At 42.5% G+C, this 23,031-nt stretch overlaps 1 long non-coding RNA gene across 2 annotated transcripts in view; it reads right to left on the bottom strand.

The window, feature by feature from the left end:
• The window catches only part of LOC310678524, a 28,075-nt gene extending 23,712 nt beyond the window's left edge, over positions 1–4,363 (bottom strand). For both annotated transcript variants that reach the window (XR_014511812.1, XR_014511813.1), the window contains exon 1: positions 4,101–4,363. This is a non-coding gene — a long non-coding RNA (uncharacterized lncRNA). The remainder of the gene's footprint in view (positions 1–4,100) is intronic.
• Positions 4,364–23,031: the final 18,668 nt, after the last annotated feature.

Raw genomic sequence — 23,031 nt, 5'->3', positions numbered from 1 at the left:
ACCTAACCTGATGATAAAATATAAATAATCTCTGAATTAATACAATTACATTAAAATGGTTGTTATTGGCTACACACACACACACACACACACACACACACACACATCTGCACTCCTCAAGAGATATCCCTTCTTTACCAAGTATAGAATTTTATTGTGAAAGACTGTTTCGTGTAGGAACAAAAATGACTGGAACCAGCTTCAGCTTATAGCTCTATCAGTCATTTTCCCCTCATGAGATTACCATCACATGTGGAGAAGAGAGTGAGCCATGCTCACCGGCCCCACTCCACCATCAAGTGCCCTCAAGGCCCCCAGGCATTATGGGAAAGTCTGAAGTGTGCCCCTGTCTCTGGCACTGCTGTGCAACCAGGTTGGGCACTGACTGAGAGCTCAACAGAGTCCCATGCTGGCCCAAGCCAGCTGTATCACTCCAGCACCCCCCTCGCTGGACTTCCAGGCAGCCATGTGGGTGGGACATTTGCTTTGGGTAAATTAAAGTAGCAGGTGGCTAACATGGCTGGGAGTTGAGCTTGGATCCTGTTCAGAAGAGACACTGCCATCTACCCACCACTAAAACAGTCACCCGGGGTGCACTTAGGGGGGAACTAAGTGGTGGTGTTGCTATTGCTGGCATGGAAGTAGCAGCAGAACAAAAAATAGATGGCACCGAAAATATGATGTCTGTTGGGATGGTGTGGGCCTATTGATGTCACTGTGTCAAATGCCCCCTGAAACCTGGTGCTGGCAGTGCCTGTTGTTATGTGAGTTGTATTGCCTGTGAAGCACTAAGGAGCTCTGGGCTGTTTTGTTGTTGCTAAACAGAGCAGTAAAAATTTATAAGAGAGGGTCACACACACATACACACACACACACACACACACACACACACCTCTGCTTTTTTAAAAAGAACTTCAGACCTCTTCAGAACTTGGCAGGCAGCATTCTAGACAGCCTGCTTGCATTGTAAGGTCTTTCAGGTACCAATAAAAGCCTATTGGAATACCTGCAAAGGACTATCAGAGGACACAAACAAATTAATAATTATAATAACAATAATAATAGGGCTGGTGTGAAGCTACAGAGTTTGAAAAAACAACCCCAAAAAGTAGAAGCAATAAAATGTACTACTCAGCTGCCTCCTAATTATTATAAGGGAAAAAAGAGACAAACCCCTCTTTCCCTCCCCCATAAGGAAAATAAATCATGTTTACTTCACTCAACCAAAAGCTCCTGGATCTGTTTGTCTACAATTTGTCAGACATAATCAACTCTGGAGGGGCTCCTATACCTGTGAGTTTGATTCACTTTAGCCAAAAGAGAAAAAAGTTATATATGTTTTTAGATTTTTCCATTAATAGCCTTGTTTTATACAGGTGCACTCAGAACCCAAAATGCAAACTGAAGTGGAGAGAGCACAGAGCGACTCAGAAATATATTAGATTTAAAACACACAAACACAGTGCAGACACAAGGCAATGCTGGAGTCCATGCCCACCCCTAGTACTTATTTATACCTTGCACTGCACATGACCCATCCCCATCAGATGCATTTATCACATTTAATAGGGCCTGGGTGTACATTTTTCCGCATCACATGATGGTCACTCTTGAAACAGTGCAAAAGAGTATTCAGAAATGTAGCACTGGATTTCATCCAGCAAAACGTCCAGCACCATAATTTTAACAGAGGTTTTCTAGCAATCTGTACTAGTGGGGATGATAATTAAACAATAATTTTAAGATTAAAAAATAATAATCTGTTTGCACCTGTTATGCACACATCCTTCCAAGTTGCATCTGGGACAGGTTCTACCCTAACCTCATCCCTGGTCCTCGGGAATGAGATAAGAGCTCTGGACTGAATACCCTAATGACTGGACATACCCTTATTTAATTTCAACTGTAAATAGCTGGATTGGTAAATGCCACAGCTAGCAACTTTGGCTTTGTTTGGACAGAAATCTACCAAAACAGTCACAATGTCGGAATGATGCTATTAACAAGAGTTACCTGGTCTCCTTGAAATAAAAGAGAAATATGTGGTTAGACTTCTTGGCGTCCTTTACATCACAGTGGTTTCCATTTTCCTTTGAAGCACCTTTCATTCACATACCTGGCCATCATGTCTTCTCCCCCTTTTCAATATGTGCATTTTATTTTCCCACGCTGCACTTAACCATTTTTGTTTCTTGTTTTTCCATGTCTGAGCTACTTCTTATTGTATGCTGCTGCTTGTTAAAGGTTTCCTAGGGCTGAAGGGGATCAGAAAGTTTTGAAAGTTATTTTAACAAGCTAGCCCTCTGCAATATGTGGTTGGCCTCTACCAAGTATCACAAATTATTTGTGTTAGACAAATCTCTTGTCGTTTTAATAATCACATGGGGGTGGGGGTGGGGGTAGGAGAGAAGACTCCAGCATGTAATGCAATCAGAAGCAAAAAGACAACTTTTAAATAAAATCACTTGCTGTATGCCACTAGATGGCAAATTCTAAAGCTGGCACCACAGATAATTTAAAGGATTAGCCATTTTACAGCTTTGTTTAAAGTGGAGATATACAGATACATATATACATACCTCAAGTTCCTAACACATTTATTTAAATACTACGCAGGGCTATATATGTATCAGATTTCAGAGATCCTTTATTCAAAACGCTTTATTAGAGACACAAGTTGTGGCAGTGAGGATCTATGCCACGACATTTCAGTTGAATATGACACACAGCGTGAATTAATAATGCAGAGTCTTCTTCAGTAAAAGAATAAAAGCTTTGGCGAGTTAAAACTTATTTGCAAATAAGCAGCATAGTGAACAGAAGATTTAAACTAGCTTCAGAGCATACACAGAGTACAGGCTTCACTTCTGAGTCAGGTTCCATATACACACACTGACTCCACTGTAACTCATGGCTCCACAGAGTCTCCAAACCAGGGGCTGGCAAAGTTTTTGTGACTTGGAGCTGTTCACGGTCCCGCAGACGCTGCGGTGGGCCGGAGTGTGTGCGCACGCACGCACGCATGTGCCAATGCTATTTCCGGCACCCCTTCCGGCATGGAGGAAGTGTGCGCAGCTTCCCATTGGCTGCAGGAGAGTCGACCGAGCAGGTGGCGGGGGTCCATGGGCCGGTTAAACAACCGCCATAGGTCACTTGTGGTCCATGGACCTTAGGTTGCCGACCCCTGCTCCAAGCTATCTCCAAACTCACAGGCTCCAAACTGTCTGCCAGCAAGCAGATATACAGTGGTACTCCGCAAGACGAATGCCTCGGAAGATGAAAAACTCGCAAGACGAAAGGGTTTTTCGTTTTCTGAGGTGCTTCGCAAGACGGATTTTCCTAAGGGCTTGCTTCGCTAGACGAAATGGCCCTGCCTCTCGTGTCATGGTGACGGTCACACGCTCGCTTCCCCACTCCTCCGGCTCCCTCCCACCTTCCTGCTGACGGCTCTTCCGGCTCCATCCCACCTTCCCGCTGACGGTTAGTGCCTTGCGCCGCTGCCCACCCCCCTCGCACGCTCCCCTCAGAGAGCCGTTGCCACCAGCGCCTCTCTCTCCCTGGAGTCGCGCTCCTGAGCCCCACTGCCCTCCAGCAGCCGCGTCGCACGGTGGCCACAACGCGCGGGTGAGTCTGAGGCACCGGCTGCGGCAGCTGTCCTGCTTCTCCCCGCCCCTAACCGCCGTTGTCAGTGTTTAAATGCAGTGGTGCTTCACAAGACGAAAAAACTCGTGGAACGAATTAATTTCGTCTTGCGAGGCACCACTGTATTTATACAGAGAATGACTCATCTTCAAGATGAGTCACAGTGATTCAGCATACAGAGTGATTGTGCAGCTTTACAACATTTCTCAACATTTCCAGACTGCTTTACTGCTTCTGCTCTCAAAGACCTTTGTCACATGACAGAATACTCAGTGAATACTTCCCCGTTCTTCCTTAGGTATGGTTCACACATGCATGTACATTCGTTGAGTGATGTGCTGGGTGACATTTTTCAGCCTAAAGTCCACTTTCCATCACAAGCCCTCTTCTTGGGGCTGTATGACAGTAGGGGGTGGTACCTGAGGCAAAAGAGGATAGGGGAATGATGTGATGCTTACCTTTGTACAGTTGGCTGTATTCTACCCACATGAAAGCCAGAGATTTCCACACGCCAACCTCAAAGAGGATCAAAGACAACAGTAAGCCTGTGAAATAACTGTATGCAGCAAAACTGAAACCGTCTGGAGCACATTTCATACATAGACCATCAAAGCCCTAAAACTAAAATCCAGATCCTAAAGGGGAATTTAGATCTTAGTGACCTCAGTGGGTAGAATCCTGTGTATAGCTAAGGCCCTTGAAATGGGTGCAGTGTGGACCACTATTGATACAGAAGGGTTATTTCCCTCCACTGCAGATTCCAAGGGCCAAAGGAATGAGCCACAGAATCCATTGTACTCTCATCAAACAGGTTCCAGATGGAACACCTGTCTTCCTGCACGTGGAAAGACAAAAATGTTCCTGATTCTGTAGCATGTTCAGAACACTTAATCACAGGAGTGGATGTAGCATTTTCACTCAGAAGTAGAAACCCATACATATCTCAACCCCCCCCCCCACTTAATCATATTGGTGGTTATATGCGTACCCATCCAGTATCCCCCCTTCTTTCATCCCCTTTATTGTTGGATTTAGTGCAAGATGCTGGAGTGTTTTAATTAAATTAGATTTGTATTGTCATCAGGAAGGCCCTTTCGAAGTCGCACACAGTTTCTTCTAGCCCCATAATATAATCATGCAGGTTTCCCATATGTGGAGCTTCTGTTCACATCTGTGAGAGATGTTTTATGGGATAGGAGGAAGCCCACAGACACTCTATGCAACAGATTCATTTTGGAAAACAATGTGGAGGATAGAAACCTACAGAGAAATAACTTCCAGAATTTGAAAACAGCTACTGATACTTTTGAAAATAACAGCAACAAAATCCTGAAGACACAGGAACATTAACTTCACCTGAGTTATAGATCTTTTCTGTCCTTACAACTGATGTGTGCAGGTAGAGGAGATGAGCCTGTTGTGGCAATGCCCACTTCCATTCATTGGCCATGTGAATAAGAAAAAGAAAATTTTGTGCCACTTCCGGTTTTAGCCCAAGCCTAGATAGGATACAGAGAGCCTATCTCAGGCCTAGTAAGTGCCTAAGGAGCATATGAAGCTGCCTTATACCGAGTCAGAATATTGGTCCGTCTAACTCAGTATTATCTACACTGACTCACAGGGGTTCTCCAGAATGTCAGGCAGGGGGCCTTCCTGACTATACCTGGAGATGCCAGGAATTGAACATGGGACCTGATTATCTACCACAGAGCTATGGCACTTCTCCCAAATCTATAGGACCTGGTTTTCACAGGTATCTCACCAAAGGGACCCTTTCATTTGTCATCTACTCCACGAAGTTAATGTAATGTGGAGAAATACTGGAGCTCTGTCTGATGACTTCTTCCCTGCCATCACATCTCCTGCCAGAACCACTCTCATGCTGTCCAGGCATTGAGGTCAAATCTATAGATGGGAAGTCTGCTTCATATGCCTAGTCACTCCTTGTGAACTGGATCCCTCAAATATGCCCAGTGCAATCTTAAAAGCCAGTTCAATCACCATCCTTGTGTCCCAGGAAGCTATGGGAATGGTTGTCCTTTGACTTCTTTTCTGGAAATTTCTTAGCGCTTCACAAAACTACAGTTCCCAAGGGGTTTTTTGGGGTGGTAGCCATGACAACTAAATTGGAATAAAAGTGACATCTTCCATCATTTGCATTGCTTCAATAACAAAAAGTGCTTTTAAATAGCGTGATTCTCCAGGCAACAGCGGGGGTCTCTGGACTGTCCTGTTTATTTCTGATAGGACAACTCCTGCTTTCCCAGGTTTTGTTTTATTTTTAAAGTGGAGGGGAGGAAACCAATTGCAACCATGTGCTGGTTGGAATAAAAACAGCAATCAGTCTGTGAAATACATAGGCAATATTGATATAACTAAGCACCAGCAGTGATGTAGGCATGGGAGAAATGAAGAAAGTCTCTAGAACGATGCTTGCCCTGCAACCTGACTGATGATGTCTCCCTGGACTTGACTAGTAAATAAGGTAGCCTAGAAGTCAACACAAGGCAGTACCCAAAGGATAATGTCCTTTCCTGAGTCTGTCAGCATTTTACTCAGGACATGAACCCATGACAGCCTTTGGGAATGAATCACAAACATAATGGGGAAGGTCTGTGGCGATGGCTCCTTGGTATGTAATGAGCTAGTGCCAGGGATCCACAAGGCATCCCATTTCTAAACACACTGGGATCTTGGGTTGTTTAGAAGAAACCTTTGCGGCTTCCAGAAGTCTGAGACTCAAAACGCCAGTGCGGGTGGCATTGCAGAGCAACTTCTAAATAAGCATTTCTGTTTAGTTATTTACTTGACCATTAAGGTTAGATTCACAGCTGTCTTCCATCGCTGGCATGTATTTGTTACTTCTTCAGGTCAATAGGAAACAAGGCTAATGACTAAACACTAAAAGTTAAAAAGCTTTCAGAGTCATAGCATTATTATTACATACTGTCTGAAGCTTCTCATTAACTATCCAGTTCAAGACTCCTTTCCCTACATGTTACTTTCAGTGTTTCATTTAAGTATTAATAAATATACATGCACACACACACACACACACACTCTCCTGTTATATCCTCTCTCTTTTTTGTCCATTTAAAGACACCTCTAGATATTGACAGTTTCTACATTTCATGGGGGGGGGGCATTACTGGATCATTAAACTGCCTATCCATTGAGAAACCCCCAAGTTGCTTCTCTGCGGCGCAAGCTGGCTTGTTTAAGCTGACTTTATAAAGCTTTTGCAGAATTAAAACAGCCTGCTCAGTGCCAGCATGCCTGCACTTCCTGTGCCTTCATGTTAAATCCTATAGTACTGGGGATCTTATAAATGATTGAGTTATTTTTAAACCACTGGATGGCTTCGAGTCCCTCTATTTCACGCTGGATTAATTATGTAAGAATATTGACTTGTTCATCACTAATGTTACAGCTTTTAAAAACAACATGCTGTTTAAATTCAGGTTTGGCAATTGTTGCCTGAATCCCCTGAAATTTATGGCACCACACCCAAAGCATAATAAAATCTTTTAGTGGCCCTTTGTCTTTTCTATTTTTTCCCCTCCAGGGTGTTTTATGCCAAAAGATGCATGCAAAAAGTTGTCCAGATGTTATTTGTATCAGAGCAGGGATTTCAGTCCAGCTATCTGTGGTTGCAAATGTTTATTTTTAATGGGTTATTTCACAATCCTTGCTGTGTGGACCTTAGTGGCCTTGTATGTACGCTTTCAGCATTGCCAGGACAATTTTTTTTCAGTTATATTATTGAAGTCCAATACAACTGTTATGGGTTGCTGGGGGGGCACAAAAAGGAGCACCTGTAGTAACTCTATCCCTCTCTCTTTATATGTATACACAATATCCATCCACCCACCTATCATCTATCTATCTATCTATCTATCTATCTATCTATCATCTATCTATGCCAATTGTCACCTGTTGACTTTGTGCAAGTCTGCAGCCAATGAGCTCTAGGTAAGATAAAGGAAGGTATGACCGAAAAGCTAGCCATGGTCATAGTTTCAGGGATGTACTAAACAGAAGGAAGGCAGTAAAAGACTCGGATCCTGTGCAAAGCTTTCCTGTGAAAAACACAGGGTTTGATCCAGTATATGCTAGAACATTATTTTGCCATTGCTGTTCTTACAAACAAAGGGGTGGGTTTGCTTTACTGCACTTATTTGAAATTCTGATAAAACCTTAACTGTTTGTGTGGCAGTGAAGCATGCTGATGACTAAAAACACATCATCTGTAACACAACGGGGAATGCAACTTTCATCTCATTAAAATCAATATGAAAACCAAAAGTTTCAAATATTCAGAAGGAGGATTATGGTTGGCATAAAAATACAAAATGTTAGCCGGCAAAGTGGCCTAATCCAGTTGCCCATTGCAAGCCTTGCTTTCCAGATTGTCCAACCATGGTCAGCACCAGGAGTGTCCCATTTTCACGCTCGCTTCCCCTTGTTCCTCCCATTCCTTTATGAGAGCTAACAATGACACAGAATTAACATCAGCTAAGACATAATTATTAGGCAAACCCAGGGTTTACTTCAATGTTGGAAGCAGATTTGCAAACCTTGTCTGAAGCTAACCATGGTTTTGACCAGCAATGGTGCACATATAATGTTATATTGTGCTTAGGCCTGAAAGGTGGAAAAGGAAGAGGGAGGTGTAAGAGGGAGGAGCACAAGTCTTGAGGGGCTTCCAAATGCCCAACTTCCAGTTAGAAGAAATGGAACATCATGTCAGCACTGGGCATGTTTGTGATTAGCTTTAGTGTGTGATTAGTTTTAGATTATTGGAAATAGGCGATAGTAGGTGGGAATAATCATGGTAATAATTTTATTATTTAAAGCTCAACATCAAAAAACTGAAGATCATGGCCACTGGTCCCATCACCTCCTGACAAATAGAAGGGGAAGAAATGGAGACAGTGAGAGATTTTACTTTCTTGGGCTCCATGATCACTGCAGATGGTGACAGCAGCCATGAAATTAAAAGACGCCTGCTTCTTGGGCGAAAAGCAATGACAAACCTGGACAGCATCTTAAAAAGCAGAGGCATCACCTTGCCAACAAAGGTCCATATAGTTAAAGCTATGGTTTTCCCAGTGGTGATGTATGGAAGTGAGAGCTGGACCATAAAGAAGGCTGATTGCCGAAGAATTAATGCTTTTGAGTTGTGGTGCTGGAGGAGACTCTTGAGAGTTCCATGGACTGCAAGAAGATCAAACCTATCCATTCTTAAGGAAATCAGCCCTGAGTGCTCACTGGAAGGACAGATCCTGAAGCTGAGACTCCAATATGGCCACCTCATGGCCACCTCATGAGAAGAGAAGACTCCCTGGAAAAGAACCTGATGTTGGGAAAGATGGAGGGCACAAGGAGAAGGGGACAACAGAGGACAAGATGGTTGGATAGTGTTCTCGAAGCTACCAGCATGAGTTTGACCAAACTGCGGGAGGCAGTGGAAGACAGGAGTGCCTGGCGTGCTCTGGTCCATGGGGGTCACGAAGAGTCGGACACAACTAAACAACAACATCTGAGTGACTCCCAGCAGACTAGTGAAAACATCAAACATTAAAACTTCCCTAAACAGGCCTGCCTTCAGATGTCTTCTAAAAGTCAGATAGTTGTTTATTTCCTTGACATCTGAAGGGAGGGCACTCTATAGAGAGGGCACCAATATCGAGAAGGCTCTCTGCCTGGTTCCCTGTACCTTTGCTTCTCGCAGTGAGAGAACGGCCAGAAGACTCTCAAAGGAGGTACTCATTGCCACCGAAGACACCTGTGCCACAGCTATCCTTTGAATCAAACCTTTGAACATTATCCTTCACATTTAGCACACCCACGCCCAGCTTTTTTGCTATTACTGGCTCATCAATGGCTAGCTAGTATACACCAAATCTGAGGAGGGAGGGATTATTTAATTCATAGCTTGCCTTATGGTTCCAGTCAAACACCCACTATAGCTCACATAACAAGATGAGAATATTCATTAAACATAAAGTAATACGAATCATAAAACACAACTGGAATGTTTGCTGCTACATCCAAGGGATGGAAGTAGATAAAGTCAGTTTGCAGTATCCAGATATTTAAAGTAAGTCTGTCTGCATTGAAAAATATGTTTGAAGATACTTTTGTTTGTTTAGCAGGGGATGGCAACCACAGGATTTGATGGAATCAGTGTACCTATGCCACTTTCATGCCATGCCAACCCATAATATAAAGCTTGTCTTGGTGAATATAATGACACTATATCAATTTTCACCTGACAGATGTTGGGTGGTGTGAGTTATAGCTATGTATTAGATGCAATTTTAGGCCACGCTGTTAAAACAAGAAAAAAGAGGTTGATGCTGTTAAACAAAATGAAAGGAGCGGGTGAGGGAAGGCATGACATACTTATTTAAGATACCACACTTGTTTGTAAAAACAGCTTGTAGACGTCCATCGTGGTGCATAGGCTTGGAACATCTGGGCAGCAGTTTCATCCCATTTCCTGATTTGGTATCTGAAGGATTTGATTCTCAGCTCGAAGTTGGAAGGAAATTGGAAGGCTAGCAATTGGCTCTCAGAAGAAATGGAGCGGGATCACAGATTAGGACTCCTCCGTGATCTTGAGAGTCAAAGATCTATAGAGCTGGAAGGCAGAGCATCTTATCTAACCCTCAACACCCTGCTCCGTATGTAGCTAATCCTTTCTTGGTTGCCGAATGCTTTTTAAAGACTTCCAAGGAAAGCAATTCCATCCTACCATGTCCCTTGGCCATTGTCTCTTGCAGTTAGCAATATTCCCACATGTATCTCGCTGCCTCTTGGCTTTCATTTGTGGTGTTTTCCCTCCCACCCTGCACACATTTGAAGATTGTTAAGCATCCCCTTCCTACAAGTCGAAAGATACTGAGTTCCATTAGAATGACTTTATATGTCTTGTGTTGTAAACTCAAATGCAGCGTAAGTTTTATGGATCTTATTCAAATTCTTTTTCCATTTTTATTTTTAATTTTGTAACTAACTTCTGCATTTTTTATATAAAAAAAGAATGTTCAGATCTTTTCAATCTGCATGCGCACACCACCCTGTTCCTCCCATTGAAGTCATTAATAAAAATAATGGACTGAAACAGTGACATAGTCTTGTTTCTGAACTGAGGGTCTCTAGATTCCTCTTCAGTATTGCTGCTGTATTGTTTTTAACACTTTATTGGAAGCCACCCAGAGTGGCTGGGGAGACTCAGCCAGATGGGCGGGGTATAAATCTTCTTCTTCTTCTTCTTCTTCTTCTTCTTCTTCTTCTTCTTCTTCTTCTTCTTCTTCTTCTTCAGGTGTTTCTTGTCCCAAGGTGCAACATGACTCCTCCCTTCCTCTCAAAAATTGTGGGTTAACTTCTGAAATGAGGTGCCTGTTCTAGCCAGGTAAGATCCTCATACAACATGGAACCCTCTTACTTCAGGATCCTAAATCACACAGGAAACCTACAGGGAGAGAAGGCTTTATATACTAGAAGTTATCCCTCAACATGTGAGGAGCCAGGAGAAACCATGTGACCTCAGGAGTGTGGCTCTGTGGTCCCCCTGTCTCTGTCTTGCCCCTTCATATGAGTAACATATAAAAAAAGGCTTAGGCGTCTGCTCAACAACACTTCTGAATGTCAGAGGTGTGCCCTAGTTATAAGAGAAGTGATAAGAAACACGAATGTTGAGCCCAGGGCCTTTTTATGTGTGTAAAACACTGTTTAGGGGTTATAATCACATCACAATGAGTCACTCATAATACAGTGGTACCTCGGGTTAAGAACTTAATTCGTTCCGGAGGTCCGTTCTTAACCTAAAACCATTCTTAACCTGAGGTACCACTTTAGCTAATGGGGCCTTCTGCTGCCGCCACTGTGCAATTTCTGTTCTCATCCTGAAGCAAAGTTCTTAACCCGAGGTACTATTTCTGGGTTAGCTGAGTCTGTAATCTGAAGCGTATGTAACCCAAGGTACCACTGTAAGTCTCTGTATATGTCATCTCAGGTACTGAGGCACTAGCTTAATAGTAGATTCTTGCAGCCTTTAGTTCCAAGTTTCATATGGAAAAGGTCCAGTAACCCTCTCTGCCAAATATTGAAAATGCTCTACACATTTTCCTGCCCACAATATAGATACATATAATCCACTCCATACAGATGATGTACCTTGCCAATGGTGAGGGATGATGGGAGTTGTGGTTCAACAATATCTGGAGGGCACTACACTGGTCTCCTCCTGCCTTAAGGTAAGACAACAAAAAAGTTCAGTACAATGATTTCAAAATACTTGGGAAAACATGGTATATTACATCCTCAGCATGATCCTATTTATATTTTATATTTCCACGTATAGAGGTTTTTTCTGTTCAGCGTTAGTTTGATTTTACAATATCTATCACATCTATCACATTAATAGGTTAATTTTATCAATTTCCCTGTGACTATAGTCAAGTCAATATATTTTTGGGCTTACTGGCTTTCCTTGCAGTTCCCACACCCACATATATACAGACTAGCATTGCTCCTCTCAAGTTATCTTGGACCTTCATTGTGGTCCCTGAGTTTTCGGATAGCATTGCAGAGGGTGTGGAACTGTCCTGACCTAATTCTTTCAATATCTTGGGCATAATTCATTTATCCCGGGTGACCTCAATGGGCCAAATATCTTTTGGCCTCCTCCTTTTCCTGTCCAAGCCATCTGTCCAGAAGAATGTCCCTATCATCTATGACAAGAATTTGTGACTTGTTGTTGAGGAGTTTCCATCAAGATCAATTCATGTTAGATGAACTTGCTTTAAAGCCCAGGAAATTAAGATATGACCTCTTTTCCCCTTGTATGTTTCGAGAGAGTGTAGAGAAACTCCCCTGCAAGGTTTCCAATACAGCTGCTGCATTCTTAAAATGCAAAGGCAAGATTTGGAAAAACTGGTACGAAGGTGACTTTTGAAAGAGAGTTCATGGATTTTGGTCCAGTAAAGAATAAATGTGTTATATAGGTTTATTATTTGGACTTACCTACATTAATTGAACTGCTGCAAATTAGTAACATTTGTTGCAGGTTAACCTCACCTGTACCTCCCCCCCTTTTTTGGTTAAATCATCATGGAACTGGTAAAGTTACCACCAGACCATATTTTTTTTTAATGCTACCCTAAGAGACTTAAGACAAAAACCTTACTTGGTAGTTCCATTGTGTTTGCCATATAAGGACCAATGTGGCCTCTTCTCTGATCGTATCATCTTTACGTATTCTATCTGGCAAAAAAAGGTGACCGTATAACCTAGTGACTCTCATCTATCCAACTCTTGGTTGATAAGTGTGCACACATAAACATGCAGCAGACTGTATGTAGTTTGTATTGCTGTTGACTCCTGTAGTTTGTATTGCTGTTGACTCCTCACAAAGCTACAATTCCCAGCACCCTTAACAATGTACCATCCCTGAGGTTTCTCTTTTTCCTGACGTAACATGAGCACAGCAAAGCAAGAGGGGTAAATTGCTGTGTTCTTTTCACTGACTGACTATTATCTGAACACAGATTAACTTTTAAGCAATGGATGGGCTCTGCTGAGCAATATATGGAAAAAAGGCAGAAAGAAAGAAAGAAAGAAAGAAAGAAAGAAAGAAAGAAAGAAAGAAAGAAAGAAAGGAAATCTTGCTGTTTTACTTGTGGTGAAAAATAACGCCAATGATTGTTGACCACAAGGATGGAAAGTGGGTCAACACTTCCTCCAAGGTTTGTGACTCAGATGACCGCTTCACCAGGAGTAAAATGGCAACCTGGATTGTATCAACTTACTTCCTGGCATGCCAAGAGGTTTTGGGTGACTCATGTCTCCGAATTTCACAGAATTGGCAAAGCACAGCCAAACAACATCGCCATTCCCTAACCACTTGTGGGATTTAAACCTACTGAGCACACGGCAAGGGATCAATCTTTGCAGCCTACCAAAATGAACTCTGGCGGTGCATTAGGCCCAGCCCTCATTGGCTGGCATGTTTGCTTGCTATTCTGCTTTGCCTGCCATCTGACTCTTCCAATCCTTCACAGCTTTGTATATAACCCACCAAGCTGAACATAGCCTACTAGCTGTGCATAGTGGGCCAGGGGGGATTTGAAAAACCTTCTAGTTTTGTTGCCTGACAGTAACTGCAGGAAGAGATGAATTGCCAAGCACCTGGCTGGCTACAACACACAGCGGATGGGCTCTGTTTGGCTTGGGGCATCACTTCACCTAGCCTATTGCTCCTGCTCCAGGTTGTACCGTGGCAAGAGCAGTCAAGATAAGTTGTAGCAGGCATTTGCTTAATCACTCGAAGGAAATGGACCATTAGCTAGTTTTGCATTGCCTTGTATCTGCTTGCCAAAAAACACCTATAGCCGCCATCACTTTGTAACCTAATCTATGCATTTTTCGAAGCTGAAATAAATGGCTTTGGTGATGATGATGTGGAATTACAGCAGAAGTTTCCCAGAAATTTGTCTTGGGAGCAGTTTGAGTAAAGAATAATCAAGTCAAACTGTGCTAATAGCATGGCTTTTTTTTTGTCTCGTACAGATAATTTACTCTCAGTTGAAGGGGAAAGTGCATTAGAGTTAAGACCATCAAACTCATTCCACCTTTGTTATATTTAAACTAATTAGTTGCAGAGATGAAACACATATTTCTAAGATTCCAGATAATCTTAAACAAAACACTCCATGCTAATTTTTATTCCACTCCTATCTGTGCACAGATTAAACAAAGCCCACAGTTAGTTTCGTCTGCCATTCTTTTAAGAGAAATTAAAGCCTGCTGCAGAAAATAAGGGAGGAGGAGATCAAATCTAGTGGCAAGGTTCGCTGGGCTATGCCTTTGCTCATCGTTAGTTTATCTGCCGCAAATGAGCACGTATAAAACAGTCCACCTACTGTTCTAGTTGCTACGATATAATGCAGTTCCAGTGAATGATCCTGTTAACCTAACCTTCAATTTGCTGGGATTTGAACTCTGAATTACAGCTTACTAACATAGTTTAACAGCTGGTACAAGGGCTTCTTTTGAATTTTTAATCACATGAATTAAAGATTGCTAGAGATGCTTTTTCAGGCCTCGACTAGCAGTGATCCAGCATGCAGAAAAGACAAGTATAGGTAGCCCCAAGAGAATTAAGAGCACAAAAGGTACTGTGGCTCGCGAAGCCCTGCACTTGGCAAATTAGGAATCGGGAGTGCAAATTATTCATAAGAAAATAAGTGTGTTGCAGGTTCAGTAGGACCGGGAGACATTATGGCGAAAGACAGTAAAAAAAGACATACCATCTGAAAAAGGGAGTTTAAAACAAATTCATTTGGCACTGCAGCTTTAATGCATTATTAGCACAATGCTTTCCTTTTCGACACATGCCCATTCAATAATGCTCTTTATAGCTGTTTATGCTTGGTGCATGGAATGTTCTGAAGTTCAGGAAAGCTGTCCATATTTTGCTGCAAGGACTTTCAGCTTAGTAATTTTTACAGCTTGCGAGATGTATATCTCTAGGATCTTTTGGTTCTCCAGTGATTTATTACACCCCCCCCCCAATACATCATTGCCGCCACATAGAGGGCCAAGCATAAAACTGTAACCACAAGTGGAAAGTGTCTCCACTTATCCATGCTGACCAAAAAAAAAAAAAAACTTGGGAAGAGGGGTTAGAAATATGCTCAGTGCTACTCCTGGCTGCTACCCTGAAGCACAGCACAATAAAGTTGACAGGGATGTTTAAACAAAGCAAAAAAAAAAAAAAAAAGGGAGAGGGAGGGAGGGAGGGGGGAGAGAGAAAATAGGGCAGCAGGAAGCAGAAAGCATGTTGCTTCTTAATTATGCTGTGTTCTCTCTCTAATGGATTGCCCTCCCCAAACACTCCAAGTACAGCAACTGGCGTGTGGCATCTTCGGCTGACAGAGAAGGGAGAGAGAGAGAGAGAGAGAGAGCGGTGGCAAGCGTGCAGCTGTTCATCCTGACACACAGGTGTTTGATTTTTGGACTCGTTAGCTAGACAGATTTTTTAGGAGCGTACAGGGGAATCAGCCGCAGTCATTGCATGGAAAGTGAGTTGTCCAAATCCACTGGAGATAATTATTAGGTAGCTCCCATTGCCAGATTCAAAGCTTTGCATCAGATCCGTGCCTGACTTTTCTTTTTGCCAGCTCTGAAGCCCTACCTTGCTTCTGGTCCAACTCATTCCCCTCCCCCCCCCCAAAGTGTGTGTTGGGGGGGGGAGAAAGTGTTAATAGCAAACCATTATCAGAAGGTGTGTGAGGGGAGGCTGAGGTGGAAGGAAACCAAGGTGAAGAGCTGATCAAAAGTGGCTGTTTATTTATTGCATCCATATCCTACCTTTTTCTCCAAGGAGGTAAGGGTGGTCTTTGTGGTTGCCCCTGTATTTAATCCCCACAACGACCCTGTGAAGTAGGTCAGGCAAAGAGGCAGCAACTCGCCCAAGGTCACCCGGTGAGCTTCATGACCATGTGGGGATTTGAATCCTGGTCTCCCACATTGTAGTCCAACACTCTAACCATATAGCACACTGGCTCTCTTATTATGACACTAGGAACTGATTTTCAAGGGAAGGATTCATTCATTCATTTATTTCATTTCATGAAAATTATCTACTGCTTGATTGTAGAAAAAGAAACCATAGTGGTTTGCGAAAAGGTTGAGGATAGACTGACTTAAGACAAGGCGTAATTCCGTCAGACAATGCGGACATCATTTTCTAAGGTTGTGCAGGGGGCAGCATCCTCCAATAGGTGGCTTGCTTGCCTATTGATGCAGTATAACCCCAACGTCATCAGCATTTAGGTGTGAATTTCTCCCAATATACACAATCTTACAATGAATTTCTGATATAATGCATTTTTGTACACTGCTTTCACTACTGCATGCATTATTTTGCATGCTTCATTTTAGTATCTGCATGTTTGTACACATTCTTTGGATTTTTTAAAGGATAATTGTGTTTTGCTTTGTGTGTTGGTTCAAGAAGAAGACAGTTTCTTATTAAAATGTAAACAAAACTGAGCTTCTCCTTGAAGCCTAGTGCCCGTATGACCTATGTGCTGCCTGCTATCCTGCTAACAGTTGATAGGCAACTTCAAGGGGTCTGACTGACCTTATTTGTTATCTGAAAACTAGACTTGGACTGGGCAGCCCTTTGCAAAACAGGAGGCAGTCCATGGCTGCAGCCTCCTTTTCCCAGCTTGTCAGTTGTCCCCTGATAATCAGTGGGGTCAACTCTTTCCTCCCTGCAACTCCAAGGAATGCCACACCACAATGCTATTAATTGTTTCCCTAAGCTTAATAGCCAGGATGGGTTTTTAAAAATCAGGATGGGGTAGATGAATTAAGCCTCACCTCTCTCCATGGTCACTCCTGTGCAGCACAGCAGGGGAATGGAAGCTGTCACCCTGACCACTTTCCTCACTGCTCAGCTCACAAAGAATCAGACAGTGGGCTGCATTCAGCCTGTAGGCAATGGTTTGCTCACCTCTGAATTGAGATAGAAACCAAGGACCCTTTTCTTGAAGAGTGGGCACATTGCCTGGAGATTGTGCAAATCGCCCAGAGAATGTGCAGGCCACAGTTGAGATATGCACATTCCTCAAGGCCTTCTGGAGATAACACATGGCAATCAGGAAATGTGAACAATTCCCTCTTCACAGATAGAGTATGAGCACATTATCCATGAGCTATGGTGAACGTGCACTGACAGTTAGAATATTAGGGCTCTGCATGAAGCATCTGTCCCAGATTTGGTCCTGCATCCAACTTGGGGACAGGAGGATTCAATCCTGCAGGGTGCTTCTCCTTCGCAAGTGCCTTCTATGTAAGGAAGACCCTTGTGAAGGAGCAGTTAAACAAGCTGGTAAGCAGAGGATTCCATCCTGCATGGTGCTGCATTAGGGGAAGAGGAGAGGTCAGGTGAGGAAGCCAGCTTTGCATCCAAAGACTTCCAAGCTCACAGTCCCTCATCCAAAGACATCCATCCCTACCTTCTCACAGGAAGAAATGGTCACATAGGCACCTCCCACTCTCCTATGCTGTTTCACAGTTTCTCCTTTTTGTTACCTGCCACCTAACTCTCCTCCATGCCTGACACATAGACATCCCTGGATTTCCCCTGATCACAAGGTGATCTGAGGCTGCCTCAACCTGACTCAAGGGATCCCCCCACTAATCAGCTCAATTTCAGTTCGGGTCTCAGCCAAATCTGGTGCACAACCTTCTTTTTTAAACAAGCAAAATTAGGGCTGCCATATGTTCAGATTTTCCTGGACTGTACCAAGATTTCAAAGGTGGAATTGACACCCAGGGGGGATTTTCAAAAGGCGGAGCTTTGCCCTGGATCTTAGGCAAGTCCATCAAAAATTTGTGTTTTTTGTCTACAAAAAGCTCAACATTTTTGGTGGTTTCTTAAAAAATAGCTCAACAATTTTGGGGTCTTCCCAAAATTCAGTACTACCATTGCTGACCATCACCTGTCATATTCACCTGGGCATTTTTTAAAAAAACGTATAAAGTACTAGGAAAATCCTCCACCAGCCCTCATTAACTTTCAAATTTTGCCTCCATTAAAGGACCCTTTTCCAGTAGCTGAGCTAGGATAGCTCAGTAGGTAGAGAATGGAGTGTCCTGGTTTTTACGTTTTGAAATATGGCAACCCTAGCAAAATAAAACCAATGTGCCTTCCCTGTTTTCCTATAGCATTTCCTCTCAAATCAAACAGAAAAATGTGAAAGACCTTTCTCTAACCTCTGGCAGCAGTGATGCCAGACTACAACTCCCATCATCTGTAGCCAGCACAGCCAGTAATGGGTGTTGTAGCCTAACAATATCTAGAGGGCCACAGATCTGTCAGCCCTACCGCAGGAGGTTAGATGCTGCAAATGTGAATGGCATAGCTGACAAATACATCAATATTATTATAATTATTTAGCTGCGAGTCTGATAACCATCACTGGTTTGAGTCCTATAGAGCAAAACATGATGCCAATTCAAAGCTGAGTAGTCCTCCAAGGAAATGAATGCTTGACTATGATTTGAGGGAAGGGGAGGGGGAGATTCTATTAATTTCAGCTCTACTAGGAAATCAAACCATTTTTCTTTCACCTCTATTCACAGCCATGCCAGTTCCAAATCCTTCAGTCACATCTGTTGCCTTAACATCACAGCAGCTTTCTTTGCAGTGCTTGCTAACCTTTAGATTTCCTGCTGCCTGAATGATCACTTTTCAGCTTGTGGTACATCACGCTACTGCCGAGTGAATGGTGCTAAGTGCTCCAGTTTGGCACTGAGTCACTCATTTACCTGGGCTCACTTGCTGGCAGGATGAGCCTTTCTCCGCAGCTCTAATGCTCACTTCCTTCGGTGAACTTGCAGCGAGGCTGCACGTGCCTTATTACAAAAGCATCCAGCCACCGGGAAACGGGAAGAACTCAATTCTCTCTCTCTCTCTCTCTCTCTCTCTCTCTCTTTACAAATATGGGGCAATTGCAGCAGGGAAAGCAAGCAAGGGGACTTTGCAGGAACACAGCATAACAAACAGCACTGCAGCTTTTATTGCAAAATTATCAAGCCACAGCACTTATAAGACAAGTTAGAGAAACACGCAGCATCAGTGTTTCACTTTGCAATAAGAGGACTGAACGTGGAATGTGGTTAAGCCTTCAGAGATCGGCATACATTTGAACAGGGACAGCCTGGGAGGAATCGGCCCAGTCTACCTTTTAAAGCGCACCAACTTCATGTGCCAGGCATGAACGTAAACGCAGGTCATGAACACAGCTACAAATCAGGGGATGCCTTTCTTCACATTTTGGGAAGCAGCATTAGTTCCTTCATTCATATCATTTCATTTATATGCCACTTTCCCACAAAACAGTCATGTTCAAAGTGACTTACAACAAGGAAACACCGTTGCATTTCAAGCAAACACTATGAAACAATTTCATAATAACATAGCAAAACAGTAACATAGTTAAAATTCCATAGTAACCTAGGAAAACAAAAATATAACAATATACAGAAACCACATTTCAATACTATAAATATAGCAAGATTCCTTAAACAGCACGCAACATCCAATAGCTAAAATAACAAGGGACAATAACGGTTTCACCTAGAACCCAATCCTAAAAACACCCCTCCCAGAATGGTTCAAAAACCAGTACACAAAAATGTGTGTTTTTACATGCTTAGTAGGCACTGTAAGAAAAGGAAAACAGTCTAACAATTTTTGAGGGGCAGCTCTGGAACCTTTTTAATTAGCTATACCACCAGCATGGATGCAGGCTAGCCATGGTCAGTTACACAGAGATGTTCTGGGCTGATAGCCTAAGCAAAGCATGACAACAAACCTATTGATTTGCATATACAGAACTTGTAGTAATTCTTGGACTTCTGTGCCACGAATTCTTGCATCTTTGTTTCCTTGTTTTGTTACATGCGTTTGAAAACATAAAAATAGAGCTTTAAAAATGCATCCTATGGGAGAAAAAGGGGTGTGTGGCTGAAAAACCCCCACATAAAAGCATATTATAGAAGCTCTGCAGATTTTATTTTCAAGTAAAATAGTTTAGGATCTAGTTTGTCTGGAGCTTCAGACAATGTGACACTGATGATAGGCAGGAATGGATAAAATAATAGTCAGTCTCCCCCTGCCTTCTGATGGTACACAAGATGAGGAAGAGGGGAAGGACAGCTTTATGTTGCAGTTTTTACTTTTGCAGAAGTAAAAGGGAACCATGAATTGTGTCAATCCCAAAGAGGGAAGAGTGCAGATGAGTTGCAATCAGCCCTCGCATATCATGGCATCCTTTGCTACGGGTGCTCTTGTGTCCTATTTTGCAAAAGAAAGAAATCTGTTTCCCTGAACAAGTCAATTAAAATACCACACAAAAATATGTGTGTCATTTAGATACTGGGTTACAAGAGAGGCGGTTGGGCTTGTGCTCTACCCATCATTGATGTGGGCACTAATTGTTCAGTGGGGCACAGAACAGTTATGTAGGGCTGCTTTTCAAGCATACCTTCACCTCTTCCCAAGTACATTTACTGGAAAGTGCATTCTAAAGAGTGACAGAACCCCTGCTCATATTACACTGTAGACAGTGATCACTGATTCCTAGTCTAGCCTCAGTCTCGTGCATAATAGCAGCAGTTGCTTTGCAAAGCAACGAAACCTTAAAGGGAAAACAATGTTGTTTTGTTTATAGACCACACTGTGTCTGGGCATATTATTTCATTTTGTCTTTTCTTCAAGGAAACAATAAGCTGTTCAAAGTACCAAAGCTCTATCCTCTGGCAATCTCATCAACATCTTCCTGGTTTCAGATTAGGCTTTGCACAAATATTTGCGAGCATATCTTCATATCTTTAGGGACTAGAAACTTCTTCTTTTTTTGTAAAACCACCACCATCAAGGCAATGCAACATTTAACGATTTCAGACTGCACACTGCTTCCAATATAACCCACGATACTTAATTTGTCATAAAGTTTCAAACAGGCCAAGGAATAGATGATAGGTGTATTCTATTATTTTTAAACAGAAAGAAATGAGTGCATTCTATTATTTTCAAACAGAGGAAAAAAATGTAAGTTACCCCGATGCATCAGGCTATTTACAAGATTGGGAAGCCTATGGGAAACATGTAAGCAGTAGAGCATAAAAGTTATAACATACTCTGACATTCAGATCTAGACTTCCCCTGGATTTGGAAGTTCCATCGTGTTTCATGGCATATTGATAGACCTGGCCTTATTATATAGAATAGGTACATACTTATTATTTTGTTTGGCAAAGGTATAAATAAATGAATATATATATTATTATCCTTAAAAACAACAACACAGCAGCAAAACGTCCTCATCTAAGCTAGATGGGGAAATGTGGCCCTCCAGGGGTGAGTGTGATACATCTCCCATTATCTCTCACCACAAGCCATAACCTTAACACGTGATTGGATAGCATCAATTTCCAGTAATTATGGGAGAGGGAAATAAAACAGTGTGTCTCAACTCTCCCATCCCCTTTGAAAATGCAGATCCCTTTTTCAAAAGGGAAAATATTAAGTTGGTAACGGAGCTGAGTGTCAGCCCAATACATTTGCATCATTCCTTCACCTGCATAATTGCCTGCAAGAGTCCTGAAGTCACAGAAGGAGCTAAGGTTTTGCATTATTAGTGATCAATGGCAAGTTGGAAATACAGAAGAACTGCAAAATTTAATAGGACATCCCCACGGTAAGTCAAAGGATGAAAAGAGAATCGAGGGAAGAACAAGAGCCATGGGAGCACACTGAAAAATCCAAAAACATCTCTTTGGACTTCCTTTGCAAGTAAGTACTTAGTGCTTGCATAAACAGAGAAGAGAGATTCCAAGAAAACAGATCCTTATCCTTACCAGCTTCCAAAGCTACTCACTTATAGCTTCCAGAGCACTCTTGTTCACAGCTGCAACAATGATTCATCTTCTCTCCACTTCCAGCCAGTAAGAACATAGCAGGCACCTGGTGCTCTAAATAATCCATGAGAAATATGCCCAGTGATCATTAACTCGTGATTTTCCTGTAGAAAGCAAATGTACTCCATTAGAACTGTTGTTTTTTAAAAAGGGATGCGGGGAGAGGTTTAAGACCCCCAGGAAACCTTTGTATTGTTGACAGCTGCTTGACAGACTAAATCCAACAGGTGCTTATTTCCTCAGAAGAAGAGGTTGCAACAGGGGAATCTTTACCTGTTGGATTTCTCCTCTTATCCAGCTGTTAAAGGCATGGAGCCGGTGTCAGCAGCGCCGTCACAAAGCTTGTTTGTAGCATGGTATTTGTACAGCAGAGCCTGCTTAAACTGTTCCACATTTGTGCAAGTACTGTTCATGTCCATAAAATATGGCAGCCTGGGGTCCCATATTATGCTGATTAAAGTGAATTATCTCAGTGTTGATTTGCAAGTCAAAGCAAACAAAAGCTGTTGCACGAGAAGGAGAAGAAAATAATCAAACTGCCCCAAATGTTCAGAGAAAGGCTATTTCATCTAGAGAGCTGTGGGCTGAAAATATGATGTGGAGCAACATTTAGCAGAAAACCAATTTTCGAAATGTAAAGAGCTTGGCCTATAATACAAGCAATTGTGGGAAAGAGATGGTGGCAGAAAGTGTGGCAGTGGGCTGATACAGTAGGCTACTTGTTCATCCTCAGTAGTCTCTTGCAATGCTATCTCTGTCATGTGACAAAGGTATTTGAGAACAGAAGTCATAAAGGAAGCAGTAAAGGAGTCTAGAAATGTTGTGAACTGCTGAAAAGCTGCAGAATCATGTAGCATGCTGAATTGTAACCTGCTGAATACA

This window comes from Podarcis tiliguerta (genome assembly GCF_965153285.1).
Source record: "Podarcis tiliguerta genome assembly, chromosome: 1".
Taxonomy (NCBI): domain Eukaryota; kingdom Metazoa; phylum Chordata; class Lepidosauria; order Squamata; family Lacertidae; genus Podarcis; species Podarcis tiliguerta.
Note: the sequence above shows the minus strand (reverse complement) of the source record. Positions and strands in the feature narration are given on the sequence as shown.